A 15,170-nucleotide genomic window follows, 5' to 3' on the forward strand; every position below is an offset into this window, starting at 1 on the left:
CCCACAACCACCGCTCTAACACACATGCCTGTTTCTCATCACATGCACACACAGGCAAAAACACCAAAGAGTCCTGCAAATACAGAGGCACACTAATGATTTTTCTCTCCACACACATACATGCTAGCATGCATACAGTATTGGATTGTTCACTGAGGGTCATCGGGTTTAATGGTGGGCGGGACAAGAGGCTGCAGGGCTGAACTGAGCACATTGGATTTAACAGAGTAGGAGCAACACAAAGTGTTTGTGCCTCGATGAACAGATTAGGCAAATATCTCACTGAAATCTCTCAGTATTATGACTGGTTTATTATTTTTAGCCTGGTTTGGTCTTTTTATGAACAAACTAGGCACAAGAGAGCTTTATTTTGAATATCACTAATTTCATAGTAAATTTACAGACAGTGTCTTTTTTGTACAGGATATTACCTGTATGTACCTTATCTTTCCATCTGTCTCTATAATGAGTAACAGAGAGACTAACACACACACACTTCCCAGGCAAGATGGTGTTAGGTTCAGGGTGTGGATCGTAGTAATGAGTGTAGGGTATCCAGTCTGAGTCATACCTCCTGACATTCGGCACGTGCAAGTCAGCACGAACAGCCCAGCTGGGGAAGGCCTATCCCTCTCTACCACTCCCCCCCTCACTGCTCCTCACAAAGAGAAAGGGAGGAGTGGTTTGGGAGGGAGAAGAGAAAAAAAAAGGAAAGGTAGTGATGGGTGGGGGGCTGTTGGGCAGGGTGGAGCCACTAAAAAATAACAAGGAGGGGAAGGGGGGTGGCTGTTTTTGAGAGGCGACTCTTTGTGCTTGAGGTTCGGGACATGAAAAGAAGGAGAGGAATGTAATCAATCTACAGAATATGTTAGAAAATGTTGGGTCTGAGACAAAGAGAGTGGGCATCAGACACAAGGGAAATGGATGGGAAATAGGCGAGTTAAAAAACAATAAAAGAACACTGTGTACTACTACCTGCCAGGTTACTGTGTGCCAAGTCATTGAAAAGAGCTGAGCAGTCAAATCTGATTGGACAATGATGTAATCATTGACAGAACAGAGTTGTTTCAAACACTACAGCAATTTTTGTGTAGGTGAAACACGTCACTGCTTGAACGATCACATGGTGAGTTTCAGGTGATGATATTTTGGGGTTAAATAATAAATTGCTCCGACTTGAGAGAGAAAAACAGATAAAGAGAAAGCAAGAGAAACCTTCCCCAGCCCTGCACAGTGGCTGGTTGCCAGCCTTGTCTCTCTCAGGACTTGGGCTAAGATTAGCTTCCCATATGTTCAAGTCAGGCGTAGCCGGGCTTAAAGGGCCAGTACAATGTGGCAAAACAGAAAACCTCCATTGTGCACTGTGAAGTCATGTAGTGCTTTGTATACATTAAATCATCTGGATTGACTGTCAAGGTCAAAATGTATTTTTAATCATTCAAATGAAAGTCAGGTAGAATATGATGGATAGATGATGTTTTGTCCTTTTAATGTGAAAAGCGAGTACATGCCATATATTTCTGCTTTTACGTTATAATCAGTCCAGTCCTTCACATTTTTTGGAGCCTCCCCTGAATTCACATTAATATGCTTCAGAAATCAATATTTTCATGTGCGTGTTTCAATAGTGTGTGGTGAAAACTCCAACAGCTGTGGTGCTGTGTTACATAAAACCTGGCAGCGTCTGGCTGCAGTGGGATTCAGGACTGAATAAACCGCGTGCCCAGTGGAAGCAGCAGAGGAGCCGCCAGAGAGGTGAGAGTTAAAGAGCTCCAGCAACAGCTGAAGGCTCCTCCCCCTTCTCTTTCCATTCATTTTTTATTAACTGCGGCACCAGGCGGCTGACAACCTCCCTCCAACATCAAACACAGATACCACCAACGATGCCAACAAGCCACCAACCACAACTCATTGTACCATGCAGGTTATCGATCCAGGCTGAGAATCGATGTAAGCTCCAGCCATGTTCAGTGGTACGTGCAGAACTATAGCAGTGTAGTAGGACAGACAGTGCAGAGATGAACATCTGCTAATTGTCATTAATTAAATGAAAATGAAATGAAACATGACAACACTACAGAGCTCATCAAGTCCCTATATATTAATGATTGCATGTAAGTGAGGCAGTTGTTGGTGACTACTGTGCATTAGAGTGTCACGTGGAATCCCATGAGGATTTATGTATGTTGTTTTCAAGTCATCGAGGTGCCTTTGATAAAATTGTTCTTTTACAACTTTAAAAGGAAGCCTGAGTGGCAATCACTTGCACTACACATGATTCACTGTTGTTAAGACAGTTGTTCAGCGCCTGGTAGCAGCTGGCTCTTCCTGGGTTTGCATGCAGTGTTGTAGAGGACAGTTAATGGGGAAATGTATTTAGTCACCTTTTTACTTGCAGACAATGATTCAGCTTAAACTGACTTCATATAATCAGTATTATTAGACTGAAGAACACACAACAAAAATTGATGCTTTTCAGGTTGCATAATTAATCTATGTTTATATTTTTAGTAGTGGCAAGACAACACAGAGACATAATGTACTACTATTATTGTATTTTATTCTATTTTTATGTTATATTATTATTCACATTCTTGTATGTTTTGTTAATGTTTGTTTGTTAATGTTATTATAGCTTTTAAAATCTACTTTAATTTATCTCATTGTCAGCTTTCTTATTTGATTTCTTCTTTTGTCTTGGCTTCTATTCAGCACTTTGAACTGCACTAGCCTGTTTGAAAAGTGCTATACAAACAAGTTTTGTTTGATTTATTGATTATATTGTATATTGTTTCATTGTGTCAACACTTGCACAGTTCTGTCAGACATCTTGCAATACCCTTCAATATATTCCATTATCCTTAAACAAGGAGAAACACAAGAGACTGAGATCCGCCCCTCACTCATTTTCAAAAGACAAAGAGTTGAAGACCAGCTGAAGACTTCAAGATCATCTTGAGAACAAAAACTCTGACTAATTGTTGTCAGTATGTTAGTGTCCCGACACATGGTTAGCAGAGCTGCAGTTCTTCTCTGACTGAGTGGAAACCTCACGGAGCAGTAAATACATCGAAAGCCAGCACTGAATGGAAGAGGTGATGTCAAACCCTCCACTTCCTGAGTCTGTACTATATATCAAACCACTTACTACCCAACCACACACACACACACACACACACACACACACACACACACACACACACACACACACACACACACACGTGTATGTGGTGCCGACTTGCTGGTCATGTGACCAACCTTGGATGCCGGACTTGAGCTAAAATTAAAGCAGTGATGTCATCAGACATTCAGTGTTGCCACGGAAACTAGGTCAGTGTTAACCCTTTGCGAGTGAGGCTGGGGATTCCACGCGAGGCTGAACACACGATTAACTAACGTTCCATCTGCTGTCACGCACTCAGTGGTTCAAGTGTTTCTACTCCACTTTTGATTCTTTCCCACCAACGTGCTGTGTGAAGCACACCTCACGCATGAAGAGGAAATCCTGTGTTTGGGCGTGGAAAAAAAAATCACGCAAGTTACAGTCTATGTATCTTTTAACCTGCTGAGGTAACCTCTTAATTCAGTTTTGTTTCCTGACCAGCAAAGAAAACTAGCAAACACTATGCTGCTGGACTCATTTTTAACAACATCTATTGTCACACAGTGTTTTTATGTTCCAACATCTTTGGAGCTGTTGCGTGGGTCCTGGAAATACTTAATGATACCGTATAACTGCTTATTTAAAATGTCAAAATAATGCCCTCGGCTTGCTGGGTGTAGACTGTGCTTGTCTTTGTGTAACCCGGGAAACGACTGACAAGGAAACAGATCTCCACCAAGGACACACAGCAACCAGGACCCTCTACAAACAGGAGCTTAGGACAGCCACAAAGGAAAACAAACTTGATAAACACAGTCAACAGCTTCTTTCACAAATGGACAGTTCAATGATTTTTTCCTCCCTGTGACCCAGATGGTCATATATACCTTGTGGATAAAGAGACTGTCTCCACATGGCTGGGGATTAGAGCAGGCTTGGAGGCAAGCCTGAGTGTGTCAGTAGAACTGAGCTAAACCCATTCATGACATTTGAAACTGATTGACTAACCTATATTTCCTATAATTATAATGACTGTAGTAGATTGTATCTGGTATCATGTATCATAAATGTCTTCGAGTCATGACTTGTCATTTCCACATTCTAAATTACTGAAACGTTTCACAATGTATCTGACGGTAAGTCAAATCAAAGCTTTCTTTCTTCCACTTGGAGAGGACATCACAAGATTCTTATAACATTACAATTCATATAATGCTTTCTCTATGAAACTTCGCCGCCTCAAACTTCCTTTCCATATAAACACACAAGCGTGCCCCGACTCGGCAAGCTGTAGAACAGCAGCACTCAGCGGCCACACGCCACAGGTTACTACGCCCGACAATCAAACACGTACGCATGCGTGACCCACTAACTTTTACTCCCTTTACCTCATTTGACTCCAGAACCTAGGAGAAGAAGGACGGCCCCCTGGCTCCTGAGCCAGCGCATAGGGTTCCTCCTCCTCCTCCTCCTCCCTCCTCCTCTTCCTGGTCTCTTGCATCTACACATGCCTGGCTCTGGCACCAATCAGTGGGCAGCGTGGGACGCTTTAAACTGAGGATGCCGCCACTTCATCACTGAGGCGCTCAGCTATCCGCAGCTTGGAGATAAAGCCGAAGTAACTGATTTAATATAGTCAGCTTCCGATACAGGGCAACTTGGATGTGGAAGACTGATGCTTAAAGGTGACTAAAGCACCTTTATTCCATTCTGCGATCATATAAGGGCTAATATAATAAGCTCAGGTCTTTGCCGGAGAGAGCAGCAAATAGTCTGAGGTGTATAGTCTGGACAGACGTGACACGAAACAATGGTTAAACCCATTCACAGAAATACAAACACATATACACACATTAAAATAATAATCACATTTGTGCGAATAAAAGCACATAGAAAAAGTAGCGGACCTGATCGGCTGTTGACTAACCACCACTCTCTCACCACCACTTACACCCCCCAAGAGCCTCACTGCACTGATGAACCAACAGCTGAGAGTCAAAGCAATATGGATAGAGATCACACACAGATGAAAGAGATGCACACGCACACACACAACGGCGCGGAAACACAAACCCAATGCCCTCTCTTACCTCAGCTGCCAGTTTAGGGTTTCCCAAACAGCCTCAACTGTTGTCTTCAAATTATTCCACCTTTACAAGCATTCAACAGAACAAGAGAGGGGGGAGTGAGAAGGAGACAGAGAGAGATGGGAGGGGGAGAGAATAACAATCAATAGAATAATGCGACAAGGGCCTGTTCAAAAAACTCGTCATTAAGGACAGCGGGACGAGCAGGTAAAACGTGCATGCCAGTCTACATGCGATCCTCTTATCATTCCTGTCATCCTCAGCAACCATCAAAAAAGCAGCTGTGCATGCAAATCTCTTTTCTTTGATTTGTGCTCAAACAGTGAGCCGGCACTTCCCTCTACTGCTGGGACAGAGAATGAGAGACAGCAAAGCAAGGATTCAATTTCAATTATAGAATTATGTAATGTCTGTATCCCGACCTGGCGCAGCCTCCCTAATATATGCATTAGACAAGTCGGCATAACCCAGTTTTTTTTAAAGGGCAACTTGGCAAAACATGCACAAGTGTCGGTGGTTACGTTAGCTCAGAGTAGGATGTAATAGATTGAAGTGGTTCATCAAAGCAGAGCTGATAATTGTAAAGCAATAGCATTTTCTTATTTGGCACAGCATGTACCCCTTGTCTACATGGCCCTGGCTGTCTCAATGTTAAATGATGTGTTTTGTCTTCGAGCTGTTCCCCAGTCCCGCCAATCTCATCTCCCACCCCCTCCACCCGCCACCCACCCACCCACCTATCAATCTTAAAATAGTCTGGAGTGATGAATATTTACCCTCCAAGCCTCTGAGCTGCCTTGGTTTGTACTCCTCCGTCCGCTGGCCGAATCCCCATCAGAAGAGTCCAGCTCCCTCTCGTCTTCACCTCTGTCCCTCTATCCCTTTCTTCTCTCTCTCTCTCTCTCTCACTCTCTTTCTCTCTATCTCTCCACTCTTCTTACTCGGTCTCTCTCTCTCGTATGTGTTCCAGCAGCCCATTCAGGAAGCCATCTTGTGTTTTTAATCTGGTTTTACATGAGCCCTCGTACGCACGTTCTCTCTCTCTCTCTGTCGCTTACTCTCTTGCTCTACCCCCTCCCTCCCTCTCTCGCTCTCTCTCTCTCTCTCTCCCCTGCTAGTATGCCAATAGGTCTACCGCACACACACTCACACATGCACACACACAAGAGGGATTTTTTTTTCTCTGTGATCACTATCACTCCTTCCTCCCACTCGTTCAGTTTTTTTTTCTCTACTCCTTCAGCATACATGTATGCGAATGCCCCTTCAACCACCCCCTCCCCCTTCTCTGTCTCTTCAAACATATACACTCATGAACAAATGTACACACACACACAAAAACACACACAGAGCTTGCTGGAGAGACGTCACGCTAGAGATAGCACACAAAGGCAGTCCGTCCACCAATCAGAGGCCAGGCTGGGCTCTGCTGCTAGGGTGGAATTGAAGGAGAGCAAGTGAGGGCAGTGAGTGAGAAAGAGAGAGAGAGAGAAAGAGAGAGTTGAAAGAGGGGGTTGAAATACAAAATGGGAAAGACTGTGAGTTTGTTTGCGAGCGTGTGTGCAGGACCATAAAAAGAGAAAAAGAGGCTTACATAAAGAGACAGAGTGAAGGTGGACAGGAGGTGTGTGTGTGTGTGTGCGTGTGTGTGTGTGTGTGTGTGTGTGTGTGTGTGTGTTGGGGGGGGATGGGTCCTCTCTATGCCTGTCAATTATCTCCTCGAACTCGCCTTCCCTAAACAATGCCTCTGGTATGTGGTATCGCTGAGCACCATCTGTGTCAGGGCTGCCTGCAATAACTGGACTGGACTGCACAGCACTCACACACACACACACACACACACACACACACACACATACATACACACACACACACACATACATACACACACACACTCACCTACACACACACACACACACACACATACAGAGACCCTCTTAAATAGCCACACAACCCCCCTTCTGACAAGCAAAATGCACAATTACAAAGCAGAGTGAAACATGCTGACTCAAAGCAAGTGGAGATACACTGTACCACCGATACACATTAAAGCTACCTAAGTTGTCACAACATCAAAAAATCATCAGCTGTGATTGTGATCACGTGTACAAACCAGTGATCAAAAGCAAACACATGCAAACCTCAACCTTTTACTTTACTTTACCCTTTACTTACTAAGCTGCTGGGGACACAGGTTTCCTTTTTACTCGGTCTCTATGAGAATGAACATACCAAGCGTGTTTTGGAAGCCTGTGTTCATAGTGTTTACATTCTGAGAGTGAAAGATCATCTCCAGCTTGTACCTTTGTAAAGCAGACATGAGCGCACGTTCTTGCCAGACTGCTGAACATAACCACAAGAGCCAGAGGGGAAATGTTACTGTCCAAATCAGCAACCAGATACCACTGCAAAATGCATTTTATCTTTTTTAACGAAACACTCAAAAAAAAAAAAGCTGTCACTGATCAGCTTCTCTCAAACGGAAAGTTTAACAAAAAAAAACAAATAGTGAAGCGAAGCGCGTGAAAGAAAGCAAAAAAAAAAACAACCAAAATGTACAAGAGCAAAAGCGGTTGCTGAATTAGAAACCTCCGAAAGGACAAAACAAAGTCAGCGAAAGTTCAGGCAGGCTGGCGAAGACACAGCGGGTTGAGGCGAAAAAGACAGAAAGTGAGAGGCAGAGAGAGACACAGAGACACAGAGAGGGAAACGAAAGGAGAGAGGGAGCTGAAGTGTGGCGTAGGGAGGTGAGGCAGCCGCACAGTGACACAGCATTTCTAGTGTCTGTCTGACGCTTTCATGTGGCATGGGAAATCCCCTCTGCTGACGTCAGATGGACCACGTGTGTGTATGAATGTGTGTGAATGTGTGTGTTTATGTGTGAGCAGAGGCGTGTTTGTGGTAGCTGGACAGAGATAGCGGCTGCTTGGCTTCAGTGTGCGTTGTTACAGGTGGACGGGGTAGTTGCAGTACTTAAGGCAGTGAACGTACTACTACTATTGTCATGGTACAAGCGTTTTAGTGAAGGCAGCAGTGATAGTAGGAGTAACTGTGGTTATGATATTTAAACTGGTGGTAAAATTATAGTAAGTAAAAGCTATAGAGACAGCAAAAGCAGCGGTTGTAGTAGAACTATAAATAATGACAGTGATAGAAGAGGAAATAATACTTCCTCTGCTATGTATTTATCTCACGCTGATATAATTTCCAAATAGGGCCTGTCAAGGGAGGGGTGTTAGAAATATCTACAGTGTTAAGAGGAAGAAACATAATCTAGCACATCTTTCATTTGATCAAAGCTTCAGACTTCTTCGGTCTTCAACACACCTGCCAATTACTGACAGAACAAAATCACACACAGATGCAAATCCTGTCTACTTGCAGCCAGCGTCATAATCCTGGTGTACACACGCCTTCATTTAATTTCATCTCATTCACACATGTCCCATCTGTTGCTGTTACCCACTCACATTTAACAAGAGATTAGGGGTCTCCCAAGACCTGCAAACTTGTAACAAACCGTCACAGTCAAACACACATACTCTACTCACAGACACAGAGGAGAGAGGCTCTTTACAGCCATTCCGATAGCATGCTGTAAAAATTTGCATTTGGCTGCAGGAGGATGGATGGAGGAAGATGAGGGTGCTGGGTTAGTTTGCCTGCAATTAGACTAATTGGTGTAATTAATGGTATTGATTAAGCTAGTCTGTCTGGTGTTTATACTGACAAAAGCAGTGCACAAATCTACTCTCTATTTTACACACATGGATTCACAAATTTGCTCACAGTATGGAATCTCAACCAGTCTGTTAAATAAGAAAAGGTAATGTGAATGCAAAGGCTCATAGGTAAAACACATATTTGAGGGTCACATTCAATCCATTGCACCTTCAGTAGATTGTTAGATTTTTAACAGCCAGAGGTTAAAAGCTGCTGCAGAGCAGTTGTCACAGGAGAAGATGGAGGATGTGGTTGCCAGGCAATAAGGGACTCAGCTGCTGCATCCATACAGAGGTCAAAAGGAACAGGAGAGATTGTGGGGGAGGGATATTGATGGATGGATGGATGGATGGATGGATGGATGGATGGATGGATGGATGGATGGATGGATGGATGGATGGACAGACGGACACTTAGAAACTTAAAACTGTAGAGATAGTAGATCAATTGAAGACTTTGAGCGCTAGTCATAGTAGTTTGGAATAAAGCTGTAGGTTGTTATCATTCTGTAACAATATTGAATATCTGATTGATTATCAGTAACAACAGTGTTAAAGGAAGAAGCCTGGCTGTGATCTGTGAGAACCTGCATTATAATAGTGGGACAACATAACAGCGCTAATATCCTGCTTTTAGGATTTGCTCAGTGTGAGCTGAATAACCTTGGCAGCAATGCATTATGGACTGTTGGCATTTATTACCAATAAGAAAAGGCTACTTTTACTTTTACTTTTCTCATTCAAAATGATTATTACTGGACTGCTAACTATGTGACTGCATGGCTAAATGGATCTAGGTGACATAAAATTAGTTCCTTTCTTCTCATGTTACATTTCATTTTAGTTGTGTATCTACACACAGAGCAGCCTGAAAGCAACAGTGGAAAATCCATCCCTATATTGTCCATTAAAAATTGCAGGTTAAGTTATGATAAAAAATAGTTATTTAGAGTAACTACGATGCACAGTATCTATAGTACAGAGCAAGTTTAGGGGGGGTTTGCCGTAAACTAAATCTGAACAAGCATCACTGGTATGAGGTCAGAGCTATCCAGAGAAAGGCAACAACAATATTCCTGTGTCCTTAAAGTGTTCATAATAGATACTGTAGATACTGGACCAAGAACTAAGAGGAGAGTGGGAAAGGTTTGGCTGAATAGGGGAAGAGTTCCCTCAGAGGTCAGGGGTTTTGAAATATGGAGAATGTAAATTTCTTTTACCCCTCAGCAATGAGAGAGCTTTGAAAAAGACAATGGCTACAATTAGGAAACCTCTTTCAACAAGACTGTTTCTCTCTCAGCTGCTGAACTCACACGGCACGATCCTGAAATTTTAAACTGTAATGCCCATTGTTAGTAACAGCTTTTGAATATGCTTAATGATTCTTGTTATGATTATGAACGTCAACAGCTTTTCTATCACACAAGTCTAACAGGTATGCAGATGTCTATTTATGCTTTGCAAAATGAAACATTAGCCCACATTTTTGTCCCATTAACCAGTTTGTTTTTGTTGATTTAATACTGAATTGTGTTACTGTAAATTGTGCTTCCTTTCCAGGACACCCCCATGTGCTGTTGCTGCCACTTTAGAAAGCTCTTACCAGACAGGACAGGACAGGCCTGGAGTGCACTGATGGAAACCCTGATTACCTATTTGTACCTATTACCTAGACTTCAGCCTTGCTCTCTTCAACACTTACATGTCCTTATCTACAAAGGCATGTACACCTCTGATCTACAACTGTAAACACACTGGGTGGTGGGGAGGTATTGTTTGTCTATTGTTCTAGTTGTGCGAACAGTATCTTCACAGTAGTTATGAAGTCATGCTTTAGCAGCCCATTCTGTTTTTTCCTGCTCCTCCTTCTCTAGTAGTGCTGGCCATTTACTGCATCTTCCCATCCTCCTCCTTGACCTCACAGCCCATCCCCCATCTCATCCTGTTTAAGACTCTGATGCAAGTACAAACGCACACATACACACTTCCATTAACACACAAGTGAACACTTTCAAAACATGCACTCCTTCTCTTTCTTCTCACATCCACACACACACACAAATACAAAATGGCCTAAGGTTAACCCCCACTCTCATTCGAAGCCTCAGAGGTCAGAGGACAAAGCACAGGCAACTGCAGGAATTCTCCACTGCTGCTGTTTGGTAGCCGTCAAAGTCTCAGCCACGCAAACACACACACACACACAGTCCACACACACTGTTAAAACAGACTACAACTTTTCACTGGTTTGGAATATTTAAGTAGGATGTGAAACAATTGGCTTTGGTTTAAGATACACATCTGCATCCTCAGCAAACACACAAAATCATACACTTACATTAATTAACTACATTTAAGATGAATATAAGTGGGTGTGTCCCTCTGTTTTTCTGACAACTAAAGGCAAAGTACACAAAGTACTAGATGCTTGAAATAGTAATTGAGCACTTTCAACCATTCTTTATAATCTGATTTTTTAAATATACTCTTTGTTTTAATAGCTATAGTCGTTGTTTAATCATATATGTAAAACATACAACATTGTGTCATTGTATTAGGTGTTCTCTGTAAATATATCTGGGTTGGCAGGAACATGACTTCCATCAGTTCTGGCTCTGTTACACAGTGATTACATTACATTAGTGACAAGCAGAAGCTGAGACAGAAGTGGAGTTGTCATGAGAAGAATCAAATATTACACTGTGGATCTTAATGTATCAATTACCATTTGGGAATTTAAGTGCAACATGTATCCACATTATAGTGTCTGTCATTTGCTAAGGACAAGCAGGTCTAGATCTGACAGAACACAAACAGTAGCACCAGGGGCTGTTAAGCTTAAAGCCATTTGTGTGGATGGACAAAAAGATATTTATGGTCTATAATGAAAATACTGCATGTATGTATGTATGTATGTATGTATGTATGTATGTATGTATGTATGTATGTATGTATGGATGGATGGATGGATGGATGGATGGATGGATCTCCAATGCCACAACCAGAACTTACTTTGTCTAAAAACAGAATGTTTCTACAGAGAAAACCCCTGATGTGAGTGTGTAACCTAATAACGCAAGTGTGTTTTAGGTGGACAGAAAGTAAAACTCACCTCCCACTCACTCCGTCTCTTCTTCAGCTGTTCACATTTGCGCATCTTGCAGATCTGCTTGCCCGTCTTGCGGTTCAGACAGTTTGCGCAGGTACCACAGTTCTCTTTGCGGAGACAGGGAGTGCAGGCGCTGCATTTCTTTCTCCGTTTCTTCTGGAGGTCAGCAGCATCCAGGGAGGCATCAAAGGGAGAAAGAGAGAAGAGCCCAGCTTGCTGGTGTTCAGTCTCGATATATTTGCTCAGAGGAGATGTCTTCTCTACGGATTTCCTGTACAAGAGGAGAGACTGAGCCTCATCTGCATCCATAGAGAATTCATAAATGTCCTCAGGTGGCGGACCAGGCCCGTCCCTCGGCCTGGGCATGGTGACTGTCCTGCTTTATGCCTATTCAGTCTCTTAATAAGGGAGATTAAAAAACACAGCTATGTGTTTAAACAGTTAAACAATTATGTTTAAAAAATAGAGTTTAAAATCAACACCAGATACCATCCAAATGTACCATGAATAGGTTTGTCTGGTCCTAACAACAGTTTAGCAGGTAGATAGCTTGTTTTGGATAAGTCTTTGATATTGACTTTGTTTATCTAGATATTAAACCTGCTGGAGAAAGCCTTAACTCTCTGAGCTGTTGCCAAAAATGTTAGCTTTATGTTCATCTTGTCTTTTGGTCTGACCCCTCAAGGGGTAAACTTAATAGTTATTCTGTGCTCTTGCTCATCCGGGTGGCCCTGGAGAATCCAGGTGGCAACTTCCTTTATGGAGTCCATCTTTCCCAACTACCCTAAGGGATGGTTGGAGGTCCACCACAATCTGAGCAGCGTAGCTGGAGCGTGGGGAGTCAAAGTAGTGTCTGCCCAGCCTGGGCACAGTCTGGAAAGGGACAGAGACGGCAAAGATAAAGAGGGATAAGACTAAACATTTGCTAAAAGAATAATATCTATACCCATATCCTTTTCGAGATTTACAGAGGGGACTCTGAATGTTCATGTTTATATCTCTCAACAATTTTTGTCAGCATATGCATTGTTAAATGAAGGTGCAAGTTTAATATGGTGAGTCTAATGAGCTCAATTAAGAAACAAAGACAAAGCAAACATTGTTGGAAAGTATAATGAAGACATTAACGTTTCTTATACAAAGCATGCAGTGACTGGTAGGTAATAGTTTAAACTACAGTTAGTAATTTGACTAGACCAAACATTATCATTTCAGGTATCAGACACTGCTCCAAATCACTGGAAATGTTGTTATATAAATGATAAAACGGACTGTCCGTCATTAAATGATATTAGATGATTTGCCCTATGTTAGTGTTCAGTCTGACACTCCTGATTGCTGTCTGGATACTGTCTGGTTTCCAAACACAGCTGTCAGTGCTGTGCATCCAGCTGGCTCATAGCCATACAGGCTCACATGAGTAGTTTGAGAAGAGACTGTGTTTAATGGCAGGCCTGATACGGACGAGGTGAGGGGGTGGGGGTGCTTGTGTCATCCTAAATAAAAGAAGGGGGGTGATAAGTTGATGACAGGGACAGTCCTCTTTGTCTTGTGGTTGCACGCTCCAGTCAACCGTCAATGAAGTGGATTGTGCTGAGAAAACCCAATGTTTCTTTGCTACTGCCTGGTTTCACAGCCATGCCCTTTTTATATATTAACAGCAATGCAGTGGAGGGTTAAAGCCACCAAAATTAAGTGTACCATGGGGTACTTTAGTGTAGTTGAACATTACCCAGTGGACTTGCACTTTACAATGGATTTAATATGGTTTGTAAAACTTGTAGCTATGGCAGGGCAAATCAAAAATTGACTGGCATTTTGCTTTGTCAAGATAAATACTAAGAGACTTGTTCGTAACAAAACACTGTATATATATATATAAAAGAAAGTAGTTACGCCATTTAAACTTTTATCATTTAAAAGTAGCTTTGCTAACTAGCCAGCGCTTATCCTGAATTTTAACATTTAGCATTAGCAAAACAGCACTGCTAACTCAAGACTAATTATTTTTGTACATAAAAATATAAAATAAGCTACCAAACTTCTTAGGGAGTTCAGAACAATACCTTACCAAATGTTTGTCCATGGTGTAGCTTTTTTAGCTTGAAGTGTTTGGTGTAATGAAAAGTAGACCTCTGTGACAGTGTAGATTTAGGGCAATGGTAACTGTTAGGTAAAAGACCAACGTCCTCAACGGATAGCGCAAATATAATGACATTGTTTCCCTTTCCACCACTTGGCTAATTGCAAAACTGTGATAGTAGATAACCAATGAGAATCTTAATAAGGTGGTTTGGGTTTAGCTGACCTACATGTAAATGCCTATATCATGATAAACAGGTGTTAAACTACACTACAGCAGCGGCACGCGCTCTGCCAACTTGAACACTAAGCACGTGTTAAAATAAGCACATATGTCGCGAGGCATCAGTTCTGTCAGAAAGTGAACGCGCTCTTCTCCGCTACTGTTGTCACTGTAACTGTGTGTCCACGTGGATCCCGACAGGAAACTACTTAACATCACTGTAGGGAGTCCGGCCAACCCACACCAATTAAAGCTATCAGATAAAGGCTAACAGGCATCCGTAGATTTACATTGAGATAGTGCTCGTTATCAACAGTAGGATACACAAAACTCATTTAGGGGTGTGAGTTGGGTCACTGTGCTAATTGGTTTGGGTGACAAAAAACAGCACTTTCACCGGGTGTGATTTACATCCACGAGTCTAAAACTTTGTTGCACAGATAAATGAATAAATTGTGATTACGAGCAGCAATAAAAGTCTCAATATTTTATTTTAGTAAAAGCATTATTGGAATATATCAAACACAATGTATTCACACAACTTTCACCTGATTCATATATAACCTCATATATAGGCTAGCTCAGAAACTTTTGTTAGTCACAATTGTGCACACACCCACGGGACTTTACTTGTTACCCACCGCTGTATCCACATGTGCACAAAACATAATAGTTACTATGAGTCTAAAACCTTGTTGCACAGATAAATACCCTCAGTGATTACGGCCAGCAATAATAGTCTCAATTAATTTTATTTTTATAAAAGCATTAGGGAAATAAATCAATCAAATATCATATCTTCACACAACCTTCAACTGCTGTTTCAAACAGAACAGAATAATGC

General features: G+C 42.1%; 1 protein-coding gene across 1 annotated transcript in view; it reads right to left on the bottom strand.

The window, feature by feature from the left end:
• Positions 1–6,659, bottom strand: part of tet3 (tet methylcytosine dioxygenase 3) — a 34,555-nt gene extending 27,896 nt beyond the window's left edge. Inside the window, exons 1-2 of the mRNA XM_023397625.2 lie at positions 5,967–6,659; positions 5,194–5,253 (exon numbers count right to left, since the gene is read on the bottom strand). The gene's annotated coding sequence lies outside the window, so the exon portion shown is untranslated. The remainder of the gene's footprint in view (positions 1–5,193; positions 5,254–5,966) is intronic.
• Positions 6,660–15,170: the final 8,511 nt, after the last annotated feature.

Source organism: Seriola lalandi, unplaced genomic scaffold, assembly GCF_002814215.2.
Source record: "Seriola lalandi dorsalis isolate HSWRI2012SDOR001 ecotype SW California unplaced genomic scaffold, Sedor1 jcf7180002054883, whole genome shotgun sequence".
NCBI classification, from domain to species: domain Eukaryota; kingdom Metazoa; phylum Chordata; class Actinopteri; order Carangiformes; family Carangidae; genus Seriola; species Seriola lalandi.